Source organism: Apium graveolens, chromosome 4 (genome assembly GCF_009905375.1).
Source record: "Apium graveolens cultivar Ventura chromosome 4, ASM990537v1, whole genome shotgun sequence".
In the NCBI taxonomy this organism is placed as follows: Eukaryota; Viridiplantae; Streptophyta; class Magnoliopsida; order Apiales; family Apiaceae; genus Apium; species Apium graveolens.
This window is the reverse complement of record NC_133650.1, coordinates 61,132,481-61,146,990: the sequence shown is the minus strand read 5'-3', so window position 1 is coordinate 61,146,990 and position 14,510 is coordinate 61,132,481.

Here is a 14,510-nt window from a genome sequence, read left to right as displayed (position 1 = left end):
TTCATCATCCAATTGGATATTTCTGCAACACTACCCAGAGCACTTCGATAGAAAGGCTACGATTGGGCGATTGTTGAGTGTTGGTAGGGTCAAGTTTTCAAAATGATGTTTGTATCAAATGAAGTATCTCGTAACTTCATTTTATTTTGATGATATTTTAAAGATTTAATCTATTCAAATCTGGTCTTGTAGTCTCATCTACGTGATGAACTTTTGAAACTAATTATAACTTGAACGGTGGTAGTTCAAGTAGTATTTGGAAAAGATATAAGTATATTGGAGTATCTTGTAACTTCATCTTTTAAACTTATATCTAGTAAATGATTATCTTATGCATGACAAAGATTTTCAGAAAAACATTGAGACAAGGTTAGATATATGAGATCACCGTGCAACGATATTTTTATACAGTTATACACTGGAACTCTGTGTGTATTATGCATGGAAGAGGACTTCCAATATTTTGAAAAGTATATATGTATATATATACTGAATATTTTGCGACTTCATCGCATTAAGATATCAACTTGGTTCATTTCTTTTGACCAAGACCTTCATGAGTACTATGAGAAGGCTCATATGTTGTTAATCAATATACATATTATTTTGGTGGGCTTGCTGCTCACCCTTGCTTTCTTCTTTCATCACACAACATCAGATAGACAAGATGAATATGATCAAGCTCCCAATTCGCGAGCGGATAGGAAACGTTCCGCAGTTTCCTGTAGGCGTTGATGCCATTGTAGCTGAGGTAGGATCTACCAATAGGCTATGCTTTCAACTTTTGATGTACCAGACTTATGTATATTTATGAATTGTAATAATGGCAAGGAAAATATAAATTTATTCAGAAACCCTTTTAAGGTGTAATGGCAAATAATTATGGAATAAAATGACTTGTGATTATTTTTGGATATTCATCTCTGAGACTATAACTTGTGGTGTGTGTGTTTATTGTGGGGTCACAGTACAGAGTAGTTGATTATTTATTAAGATTGAGTGTTATTAAGGGAAATGGAACTCGTGACAACCCAGATCCCCGACCCCGGATTTGGGGGTGTTACACAAGAAAAGCTAGATCTCTCAGAATCTGATGAACTAGAATTCCACAGGCAGCTCCAGAATCAAATTGAAGAAAATAACAGAAAGCTTGGAAGAAGATCCAGACCTTCAAGGAACTAGAAAAATCTGCTCAGGCTAGAGGAGCATCTTGAATTGACTGTGAGCCAAACCTTGCACATTTTAATTAATTGAAGCACTTTCAGTTTATGTACTTATCTTTAAGGATATATGTTCAGGATGTTTTGTTATCATCAAGTATCTCTTAATTTATGGCTACAATTCCAGTAGACATAAATTGGGGGAGATTGTTATGCATATGTTGTGTACTTGATGATTTCATAAACAAAACATCTAAGTAGATTTTACTTAGTGAAATTATGTAGCACTCGACGGATAAGAATTATAGTCCCGACGGATAACTCATTATAGTCCCGACGGATGATTAACTTATTATCCATCGAGTGAGTAGCTTATGTAATAATAAGTTTGTAGCACAGTTATGTATGTACCTTTGTATAGAATCTGTAGTAGCATATAAGTCATGTTGACTTTAACTAGATATGCAGAATAGGTTGATTAATTGTACATAATTGATGTCTTGTAATTCTGCATAAGTGAAATAGAGTCAAGTGCCAAAAGAGCTACCGACGGATGATTAACAAAGCCATCGACGGATGATCAAATGACTATCAACGGATGTTTAATATAGCAGTCGACGGATGATCAATTAAACCATCAACAGATGTTCTGAAAGTCGACGGATGATCATATGAAGAATTCAAACAGCAGTTGAACAGTGAAAGCTGACACACAGCCGTCGAGATGTATACAAACATACTGTGGAAGCCCATTAACTGGGTAATAGAGGACGAAAATCAGCAAAGCTTAAGACTGTTAGATTTTATATTTGTTCAGTCTTTTTGACTTGGTAATCTTGGTATTATATAAACCAAGAGAGTAGCAAATAGAAAAATAACTGAGATAGCTGAAAAACACATAAACAGGGAAATCTTTGTAAGAAGAATCTTTAGCATTTCCTGTATTCTCAGTAGTTCCATTTGTAAGCAGCTGTGAGCATTTCTGCACACAGAGTCCTCTCGATATATTATATATCTCTCTGGTGGAATTGTTTAAATCGACCAGAAAGTTTGTAAAGACTCTTGTTTTTAATTACTTATGTTTTGATTCAATTATGTTTTCATTCCACATTGTGCTAATCAAAACAAATATATCTATAATCGAGTTGAACATTTTTATTTCAAGAAAAAGGTTCAAGAATTCCATTCAACCCCCCTTCTGTAATTCTTGCTATATTGTTAAGGGATAACAAACCTCCTGGTTTTAAAGATCCAAATTTTCCAGAATATGTCTATTATCTTTTGAAAGCACTTTATGGACTGAAGCAAGCACCTAGAGGCTGGTATGACACTTTATCAAAGTTCCTTTTGGAAAATCACTTCACAAGAGGTACTGTAGATAAAACTTTATTTTTCACAAATGTTAATGGCTTAAGTATACTTGTTCAAATTTATGCAGATGATATTATTTTTGGCTCTACAGATGAGAAACTTTGCAAAAAGTTTGCCAAATTGATGCAAAGTAAATATGAAATGAGTATGATGGGAGAACTAACTTACTTTCTTAGTTTACAAGTTAAGCAAGTTAGTGATGGAATATTCATTAGTCAAACTAAATATATTTTTGATCTTTTAAGGAAGTTTGATCTAATGGATTGCAAATCTGCAAAAACTCCCATGGCCACTGCAACTAAGCTTGAATTAAACACTACTGAAAAGTCTGTGGATATTTCAAGTTATAGAGGCATGGTTGGCTCACTTCTATACTTAACAAGTAGTAGGCCAGATATAATGTATGCTACATGTTTATGTGCTAGATTTCAGGCTGATCCTAGAGAATCTCACCTAATAGCTATTAAGAGAATTTTCAGATATCTCAAGGGAACACCAAACCTTGGCATTTGGTACCCTAGAGATTCTGGTTTTGATCTAACTGGTTATTCAGATGCAGATTATGCAGGTTGTAGAATTGATAGAAAGAGTACAACAGGAACCTGTCAATTTCTATGAAACAAGCTTGTGTCTTGGTTCAGTAAAAAGCAAAATTCAGTCTCTACTTCCACAGCTGAAGCTGAATATATTATTGCTGGAAGTTGCTGTGCACAGATTTTATGGATGAGAAATCAATTGCTAGACTATGGTTTGCAAGTTGAGAGGATTCCTATTTTCTGTGATAACAGAAGTGCAATTGCCATCACCGAAAATCCAGTACAACATTCAAGGACAAAACACATAGATATCAAGTACCATTTCATAAGGGAACATGTAATGAATGGTACTGTGGAGCTACATTTTGTTCCAAGTGAGAAGAAGCTTGCAGATATCTTTACCAAGCCACTGGATGAATCCACCTTTTCAAGGTTGGTAAGTGAGTTAGGTATGCTTAATTACTCTTAAATCTATCTAAGTTAATTTGCAAGTTGAAATGCAGCCAGAAATTTAATTGATTTTTCAGTCTTGGATGAAATTTTGGCTAAGTCAAAATTTACATCTCAACGGATAACCCTTATCCATCGAGTTTGGTCATCCGTCGAAATACAATTTGCTAATAAAAATCAATTACTTTTATGGAATACTTTATGACTCGACGGATAACAGTTGATCCTCATCCGTCGAATTGTCTTAATCTCAGCCGTTAATTCCCTGTACATTATCCATCGAGTATACTTACAGTTTGTAAGCATTACACGACGGATAATGGGTGGAATTTTTACAGTTTATTTTTTAAACGGCTATTTTAGGCAATTTCTATTGGTTACTTTATTTTAATTTATTATTTTTATCAGTTATTTTTAAGATAGTATAAAAGCTCATTTCATTGCAATTGTTTTTCTTTTATAATTCTCAAATCCATCTACTCTAATTTCATTCTCTCTCAAGCACTTACTCTCATTCTCTTCAAGGTTTTATTCTCTAACAATGGCACCTGTTGTAAAGATTATGTCTCAAATTGCGTTCATTTATGAGAAGAACAATTTCACTGCATTAGTGAACAAGGGTATTCAGCAATCGTATGACTATCACAAGATGATGGACTTTGTGAAGGATTGCAAGCTCAATTATGCCATGCTGGAATCACCCACAATCTTCTGTGAAGTTGTTGAAGAAATGCGGACCACTGCTACCTACAACTCTACTGATAAGACCATCATTCTAACCATTAAAGGTAAAGAATTCTATATAAATAGTGATGTGATAAAGGCATATTTCAAAATTCCTGATAACAATGTGACTTCACCACACAATGATACTGATATTATCAATATGCTTAATTCCATGCACTATGCACTTCCTACTTCTAAACTGAGTGATATTAGGAGAATGGGTCTTAGGAAGGAGTGGAGTTTCTTGTGTGATGTAGTTACAAAGGTTTTCTCAGGAAAGATCAGTAATTTTGATTCAGTGAATATTTCCATGCTTAACATGCTATACATGCTAGTTACAGATAAATTTTATAATTTCAGTAACCTTGTCTTGTTTGAGTTAGGTTTTAAATTAGGAGAGTTAAATAAAAGAGGCAAAAATGTGTATTATGCTATATTTCTTATGTTATTAGCTAACCACCTCTGTGAAGAGATTGTGCTTAAGAACCCAAACAACGAACTAGATTGTTGGGTTCAAGAGAGAAGGCTCATTGCAGATTTGAACAGGGCCAATCATCACAAGGATGTGCCAATGTTCTACTTTCCTGTAATGCAAGCACCTCAGGTAAGTGAGGTAAGTTCATCTATCCCTACAACTATTCCAACCTCCACAATTTCTTTGAGTTCAAAAGTAACTATGGGAACTGTGTCAATGACCAAATAGTTGCCTAACAAAGATGCCAAACCTACTATTATTTCAAAATCCAAATCAAAGAAAGCCCCCTCTGGTTTCTCCCAAAAGATGCTAGTTGAAAAATCCACCAAAGCCAAAGAGGGGAGTGTGAAGGAGCGTAAGTTAGGTGAGGGAAGGGGTGAACATAAAAGAAACCCCAAGAATAAGGTTGGAGAGTTGAGTGAATCCCAGCCTAGCCACACTGCAGTTTCCCAACAAACTGCAGTGCTTAAAAAGGACAAAAGCTCATTTCTAGCTGCATCCTCCCAAAAGGATTTTGCTATTGAACAAAGCTCTCAACCAAGAGCACAGGCCAAGAGGGTTAGGGACACAAGCTCACCCCAAACTTATGCTAGAAAGAAGAAATCAAAAACCTCTGGGGATACACGGGGTACACACACAGTGTAAACTGGTGCTAAAGACACAGTCACTGCACCTTCATAAATTCAGCTTGATGTGGCTCCAATAAATGTGGAGTCACAGCCAAAATCTCTAGTTATAGAAGCACCTCAAACACCATACTCACCAATAAATTCTCTGGATTTGGATATGATAAACACATCAATTCCTGATTCCCCTTCTTTAACTTTGTTAGGGAAGCCAAAATCTAGTGCAAGTGAGCATCATCTTTTAGATGATTTGTTGGCTCACTTGCCAATTCTTTCAGGAACTGTTGTGTTATCTGTGCCTAAAATATCTTCAATCAGCACAGAGTCAACAATAGTTTCTATTCCCACCTCATTCATTTCTACTCTCTCGACAGATATTGTTCGTCCCTCGAGTAGTGATTGTATCCCGACGGATAAGCCTAATAGCAGTTATCCGTCGGATAGCAAAACCACTCACTTGATGGATATCACTCATCCGTCGAGTATTTCTGCATAATTTCAAACTTTAATTATTTCAAGTGCAGAAGATTTAGTGTTTGTACAGTCACTCTTAGGATTGAGAGAGCAGAGTGTTTTGAGTGAGAGGCTGGGTTGCTCCCACGCAAAAGGAGAGGAAATGAGTGAAAATCTGCAATCCATTTCTTCAGGATTGGCAAAAGGGAGTGAGAGGAGTCCCACCTTAGTAGGTGAAGGTGAGGGTGTGAGGGTGGGGAGCCAGGGTGAGACCCTGATGCAACAAAAGAGAGAACATGAGAGAAAAGCAGGTACAGAGGGTATAAAGGTAGATCCAGCTATTGCTCATGAGTCAATGATTGTGGATGATGCTGAAAAGGAAAGACAATTTCAGCAACATTACAAAGCTGTAATTGATAACATTTCCTTGGACGCTGACACTTTTACTCATCCTGTGTCAGCCTATCAACTGTTGGCTACTCAGGGCAATGAGGAGGCAGAGAAGACTTTAAATCTAGTACATACTTCAGAATCTCTACAAAGGGATAAAGCTGCTGTTAATTTGATGCCTTTTACAGCTGGTGAGCCATCTGAAGAATTTGGAGTAAATTCTAATGATGATGACTCTGTTTTATTTGATGGAAACATGAACTTAGGGGGAGATGAAGGCCCAAGTTCTATTCCAGATTTACCTGGATGGGCATTGATAAAGGAGTCTACACCAGGACAATTCAATGTATCCTTAGTCAAATAGGTCATGTCTATCCACAAGGCCATTCAGAACACCTCAAATGCTGGTACCAAGGCTATTCTTCAAGCTCACCTAGATTCTCTACATCTCATGAAGCTACAGCAATTAAGATAAAATCTGAGTGTGGATGAACTCAAGAAGGATATAGCTGACTTGAAGTCCTTCAATTCTGAGAAGTTGGATTCAATCATGCCCTATGGTACCATGCAGGACCTGTTACTGAGACTGAGAAGAGAATCAGATGCTGAAAAGAAGCTGGCCAAATTGGAGGACAGAGTTCAAGTTATTGAAAATCTGTGGTCACCATTATTCAAAATCAACAGTCTCATACCAGTCTTCTAATGCAACTGGCTAAAGCACAAGGCTTGACCCCTCAACTTGATGATAACAAAAAGGGGGAGAAAGGACCAAGTGAGGGGGAGAAACTTTATATACAAATCAGTAAAGTAATTATGCCTTCAATTACTGTCTCAAAGCCATCAGTCACAGATGGTATAGATCTGATTCAAGCAGCAGCAGCCAACTTGAAAGTTGCTGAGAAAGAAAAGTTGAGTTTGGTCAACTGGGAGAAGATTGATGAGGAAATACAGATAAGTTTGAACTTGTCAAGGAACCAGTTAAGTCAGCCATCCATCACTCTCAAGTCAAGCAAATTAGTGTGAATGAGATGAGCATGAACTATCTGGAAAGAGGACAATCTTCCTGCATCAAGTCTCCAAAGACTGAAATGATTCTTAAACCAAGGGCAAACTACTCAAAATCATCCTTGAAGAACCCCTTGGATACTGTGTATGAGACACCCAAGCCTGATGAGAAGAAGCTTCTGTCAAGATCAATTGTCTTCTATAAAGATCCAGCTGATTCAGTTTCTAAAAGGAGGATTGCTAAGATTTTCAGAAATGGGAAAGAAATTTGTGTGGTGGCTGGACACCTTCAATTTGCTCAAGCAAAGAGAGAAGAAAAAGCTAGATTAAAGCAGGAAAAGAAGTAGGCTGCTCTAGATGCTAAAAAGGCTAAACAAAAGAGAGAGCAGATTGCTATCTTGGCCAACCTACATGCTATAAATTCATCACAACAAATTCCCTCTCAACCATCTAAAGCAACTGAATCAAGGAAGCAAGTTGAAGAACAGAAGAAATCTCCAAGAAAGAAGCAATTGGCTAAAAGAACTAAAAGGAAACTGGATATTGTTGACAAGGAATTGGAAGATCAATTTCCTAAGGAATCCACACCAGTTACAACTCAAGCAACAAAGCCCTCTGTGGTATTTAAAGACATAAGGGTGGTGGATCCCTACAGGAATATTCATGATGAACCTATTGTGCCCAAGGATGAGCCAATAGAAAGGGAGAACATACCAATTCCAGACTTCAATCTACCAATCCTTAGCAAGCCAAAAAGGACAAAGTCAAGAGCAGTCAAGAAAGTGAAGTTGTCACCTCTCAAATCCAAATCTGTAGTTAAAGCTCAGCCCAAAGTAAATAAGGGAGACTACTTGTACTTGTGTGACATCAAAGAATTTTCTGATCTAAACCTCTATCTGGATGAACTAGATGAGGTGAGAGGAATTGATGCATATAGAAACCTACCTGAACGGTTAGTGTTCAAGTACAAAGGAGGAAAGGAGATTCAGTGGCCACTTCACAGGATTCTTCAAGAGAGCCAAGCTGTACTAATTAAAGTTTATTCATCCTTCAAGAAGAACTTTGGGTTCAATATCGCTGCAAGAAGACTAGTATTGAAGAAGGTTGAAGAACTAAGGAGTGTTAGAGCTAAAGATGCACTCCCAAAGACTCTAATCATCCCATACACAGGGAGAAGAGTGCATATAAGGCCCTACTGGCTGATGGAGTTCATAGATGACAAATGGGTGATAAGATTCTTCAGATTAGAAGACCAATTGAGCATCTCCAGCAATGAGACTCTCTTGGAAATGCAAGGAAATCTAAATCTCTCAGAATTTGATGAATTGGAATTACGGGTAGCTCCAAAATCAGATTGATGAAAACCACAGAAAGCTTGGAAGAAGATCGAGACCTTCAAGAAACTAGAAAAATCTGCTCAGGCTAGAGGAGCATCTTAAAAATGACTGTGAGCTAAACTTTGTACATTTTGATTAATTGAAGCACTTTTCAGTATTATCTACTTTCTTTTAAAGTTGTATGTTTAGGGTGTTTTGTTATCATCAAGTATCTCTTAATTTATGGCTACAATTCCAGTAGACAGAAATTGGGGGAGATTGTTGTGCATATGTTGTGTACTTGATGATTACATAAATAAAACTCCTAAGTAGATTTTACTTAGTGTAATAATGTAGCACTCGACGGATAAGAATTATAGTCCTGACGGATAACTCATTATAGTCCCGACGGATGATGACTTATTATCCATCGAGTGAGTAGCTTATGTAATAATGAGTCTGTAGCACATTTCTGCATACACCTTTGTATAGATTCTGTAGTAGCATATAAGTCATGCTTGACTTTAACAAGATATGCAAAATAGGTTGATTAATTGTACATAAATGATGTCTTGTAATTCTACATAAATAAAATGAAGTCTGATTGACAAAGCCATCGACGGATGATCAAATGGCTATCAACGGATGTTCAATATAGCAATCGACGGATGATCAATAAAGCCATCAACGGATGATCATAAACTCGACGGATGATCATGTACTCAACGGATAAAGAATTCAAATATCAGTTGACAGTGACAGCATAGTCACATGCGTCGAAGTGTATGCAAATGGAATGAGGAAGCCTATTAACTGGGTAATAGAGAACAAAGTAGCAAAGCATTAGACCTGATAGTTTTTATAATGATCCTGTCTTTTGACTTTGTAATCTTGGTAATATATAAACCAAGAAGTAGCAAATAGATACATAGATCTGAGATATAAAAAAAGTGAGAAACATTTGTAAGCAGAATTATTAGCATTTCTCTGTATTCTCAGTAGTTCATATTTGTAAGCAGCTGTGAGCATTCTTGCACACAGAGTTCTCTCGATATATAATATATATATATCTGGTGGAATCATTCAAATCCACCAGAAAGTTTTTAAAGACTCTTGTTTTTAATTACTTATGTTTTGATTTACTTAAGCTTTTATTCCGCATTGTACTAATCAATACACTTATATTTATATTCGAGTTTGAACATTTTATTTCAAGAAAAAGTTTCAAGAATTTCATTCAACCCCCCTTCTGTAATTCTTGTCATATTGTTAAGGGACTAATAGCTTGGCATCTGCAACTGCTCCAACTCGGGCCAACGAACACCCACCGAAACTCAAAGCTTCGTCATAATAGAGGCTTGAGGAATCGCCCTCGATGTCCTGCTTCTCAGAAATCGCAGCATATTCTAATATATCACATGGCCGAGATCCACATACTCCTCATTCAAGATCCCCCAAAGTAGAATAACACGATCAACAGTAACATCAAGTTGATGCGAATAAGGCATAATATTCGCACATACAAAAACATTTCATGCCTGAACATACCTGTTTATGCATGTCGCCGGAAAAGTGAGCGGCTAATTTGTGCCCTTCTTGCACTTCCAATGTGTTCCCGAAACATAGAACTCATCCACAATCTGATCAAGATCAAAATCATCCCTCGACTTGTTCACCTATTCCTCTTGTATCGGCTTTCTCGCTGGTTGATTGATAACCCTACGAATTGCCGTCAGTGTGTAATCCACCATTAATCCACGAACCACAAAAAACCCATTTTTATCCGCCATTGCATTCACATAAAACTCTTGAACAATGCTCATCAGGATAATAACAGGTACCTCACATAAATTCTGCCAACCCATCTCCGTAATCATCTCCAAAAGCCATCCATCTCTCGCCATGGGTAAGAAACCCCTCTCCTTAGAAATTGATTTGGACATCAATCTATTAAACTCAGCTTGTGTGGCACCTTCCAAACCCGGGTCAGAAGTTTGGGGTCCACAACATATATACAATATATAAATCTGAATAAGAAATACTATTTGCAATGACCCTGCTTTACATAACCACGGATCGCAACAGGTTAAAGTATGGAAACAAGCCACAACCTTAACTTTATTACAACGTATCAAATCCCAACTAATTTAACTTAAAATTGATAATAAAATCATTCTTACAATCTGACTATCTCTATACCGCATGAAGCTTCTGCTAGCTTGATTCAACTCACTGGAACCTTAGCCCGCACTTTGGACTGAGGAACTTCACTATCATCCACATTCTTTTCAACTGTAAAATATATAAAAGAATCGCAAGGGTGAGCTAACTAGCTCAGCAAGTCATAATAGTGATAACTGAGGTTAAACAATGATCAAGTGAAATGATTAAGATGAATCAAGTTTCTTTTTAACTAATTATTAGAATTGGATATTCATTTTAAGTTTTAAAAACCAAGGTTAGGCTGCTGATCAGTCACGCACTAACCCCGAGCAAGCACACAGCACTGCTCTAATTACTGGATCCAAGGCACACATTGGCCTAACTTGACCATTGGTATGGTCTGACCACGAATCTGGTCCACATATATAAAAACTATCCAATCCTAAAGCAGTTCAATACGATAACAATATGATTCAATAAAACAAGATCATAATCAATAACGGTTAAACATTTGCATAAAAACGTAAGGAAACTCATGGATATCTCAAGGGTATAACAGGGTATGTATAAGAAATGGTTTTCAGTTTGTACAGGGGTCAGGTATTTGACCAGTAATGATTGTTCAAGATATAGTTCTTTGATGTTATTAAGAATGATTGGAGTATGAAAGTTTCTGTGTTTTCAAATCATTCTCTTTCAGTGTTTGGTGTTGGTAGTTATACCTTTGGGAAGGAGTATTATATTTGTATGGTTTGGTGCCTGAGGATCAATTAAGGACGGATTACAAAGAATAAGGCTTATGGCTCAAGATCAAGAAAATCAGGGTTCAAGGTTCAATGGTTTAAAGCCCTTGTAATGTAAAACAGGAGTTAATCTGGATAATAGCGACATGTTATAAAATAGTTCAAAAACATTGGTAATATATATCTTGCAGAAAAGTTCAGAAGTACTTGCCTTATAAGGCTTTACAACTATTATTGATCAACTCTGAGCCGACTCTGTTGATCAGGCTCTAACGTCCAACCACTAGATCCCAGTGGATTCGACTTTGACACTCGGGTCTTTCTGTTGAAATTCTACTGAACTCGTCGACTAACCACTATGTTATCTTTAGTCCATCATCCACTTTCAGGTTCCCGACTATAACCTACAGGGTCGAAAATACCCTACGTTAGACGTCTAGGCATGCTTGACATATCCTCGATACTAATTCTTACCCAATGATATTTAAACTCGACTCGTAATTATTCATATTAGAATAACACAGAAAACAATTAAGGTTCACATTCTCGAAATCGATCTAGTGTTTATTTTCAGAAAATACGTATACTTATCATTTTACGAAATTAGGGTTACTGTGTTTTGGTCAAAACATACAACACCACATACAATCAGGTTCTGTATAAGACATGCGTATATGTATTTACTTATATTCGCTTGACGTCCCGATAATCCTCGGGTACGCTCCCATATGTCCGTAATTTGATTTTCCCGGAAATCGGGCAGCGTCCCCTTTGTTTATTGGACTACCCGTCGAATCACCAATAATCAAATTCACAACTACAATTTTAGCCACCAGTTCAATTTAACAATCAATCCAATCACAATTCGTCAACTACTTTACATACTCGACTTTAATGTAAAACCAAATTTTCGTTTCAACGATAATCTCACGAACTAATTTATTTATTTTAAAATATTAGGACTCAGAATCCTATCATCACCGTCCACTGTCGGCTCGCCGAGGCTCATCGCCGACAGCGATAAAATTCGTGGGTACCCAGTTAATTCGGGTTTCCGACACAAATTCTACCGATTAATTAACTAAATTAATTGCACTTACATAATAATCGATTTCCTCAAAAAAAAATTCAGATATAATAATAAAAGACAATCGATCAAATTAAACACACGCAAGCGCGTGTGCTTCACCAATTGGAACAGGCAGCAAGAAAACCCAACGAAGATAAGCACGCAACAGATATGCATACAGGCACAGCCAAACAATAGATTATACACACAGAACACGCCTCCGGTCACCTAGCCGGAAAATAAACCGGCGGCAACCGGAAACTAACACAGACATGCAACAAAACACTACTGGAAACACATATATACTCCATATATTTGCATGTATATGTAAGTTACACAGTAAAACACAATCGAATCCCGGAAACTGTGGCCGAAAACTTCGACGGCGGCCGGAACTCACCCGCCACCAAGCCGAACACGAAAGAGAAACAATAGAGCATAGATATAATCCCTTTTTAATGAGGTTAAAGCCCCCATATATACAAAGAGCCCGATCGAAACAAGCATGTGCCAAAATAAAGAAATTGGGAAGAAAGCAGTCGAGGGAAAAAAAACAGTTGGGGGGGGGGGTTTGCATGGGTGTAGTTGTTTTCTATTATTATTATTATTATTATTATTATTATTATTATTATTATTTTTTAGGCTGTACAAGCAATGCAGTACACTTAGTAGTACAACTGATAGTACAACTCCTGTAATTCAAGGGCGTATTTTAAAGATTCCAAGACCCGGTTAGTCCCGTAATTCAAAACTAACGGACAAAGGTGTATGCAAAACAATTTTTGAAAATTATAAAAATAATCTTAAAATATTACAATTATCCCGAAGTTAATAAAAACATGAATTTTGAAATTTTAAAACGATTTTTAAAATACACTTTATATCCGCATTTATCAATGAAGCGAAACAACGAGCGCGTGAAATTAAATCCGAAAATTTCCAAAATAATTTTAAAATTCTCGGAATATTCCAAACTTAAATAAATATGAGTTTCATAATTTTTGAATAATTTTAGAATTAAATATGGATTTTACAAATAAGAGCATTCAGAAAATCATTTAAAGATAAATAATTAATAAAATATTGATTTCTTAATTTTATAAAATCCTAAAAATAATTATTATAGTTATAAAATCATAAAAATAATTTTTGAAACATTCCCAATATTTATGCAAATAAATTTGCACCAAATCCACTTTTGAAAATGAAAACCATCCTATACGGCTCCATATTTAATCACATGAACAACTCGGTATATTATAAATTACACTTATATAATAGTCAACCAACACAGAGAGGTCAAAACCAATACACATATTTTATTTAATAATTTCCGTAATAATCACATATTTATATAATTCAAAAACACACGAGTCGTTATATCCTTTCCCCCTTAAAAGGATTCTGCCCTCAGAATCTGGTCTAACTAATTAAGTGAGGATATTTGTCAAGCATATCTGACTCAAATTTCTAAGTAGACCCTTCTATTCGAGGGTTCAAACGTACTCACAATAGATATACACTCGTTTCCAAGGACTTGCCTTTGACGATCAAGAATTTGGATTGATCACTATATGCAGAATAACTTGGACAAGAGCCCCATTGGCTCTTGATCAATCATTTAATTCCAACTCAATACTTACCACTTTAACATTAACAAATAAAATACATTAGATGTACACACAGGTGTGACGGTCATATCATTTATGAACAACTTTATCTATATTTATCAATACCTCGAATGGTTTACTAATTTTAGGACTTAGCTTGTCCCTTCCACTCAAACTTATCCAATCTTTTTCAAGACGACATTTTACTAACACTACTGGTCCTATTTCTATACTCATACTTCCTCTCGATACAATTTCGTCTTCTTTCTTTGTCTACTCCAAGCTGCTTCAATCAATATCCCTACGCTCTTGGTGTGCTGAATTAATTTAGAATTTAACAACTTTCTTCCTCCTACCTTGTCTCAATAAGAATGGGGACCTCCAATTGCGTTCACATGAAGCTTAACAAAATAGCAT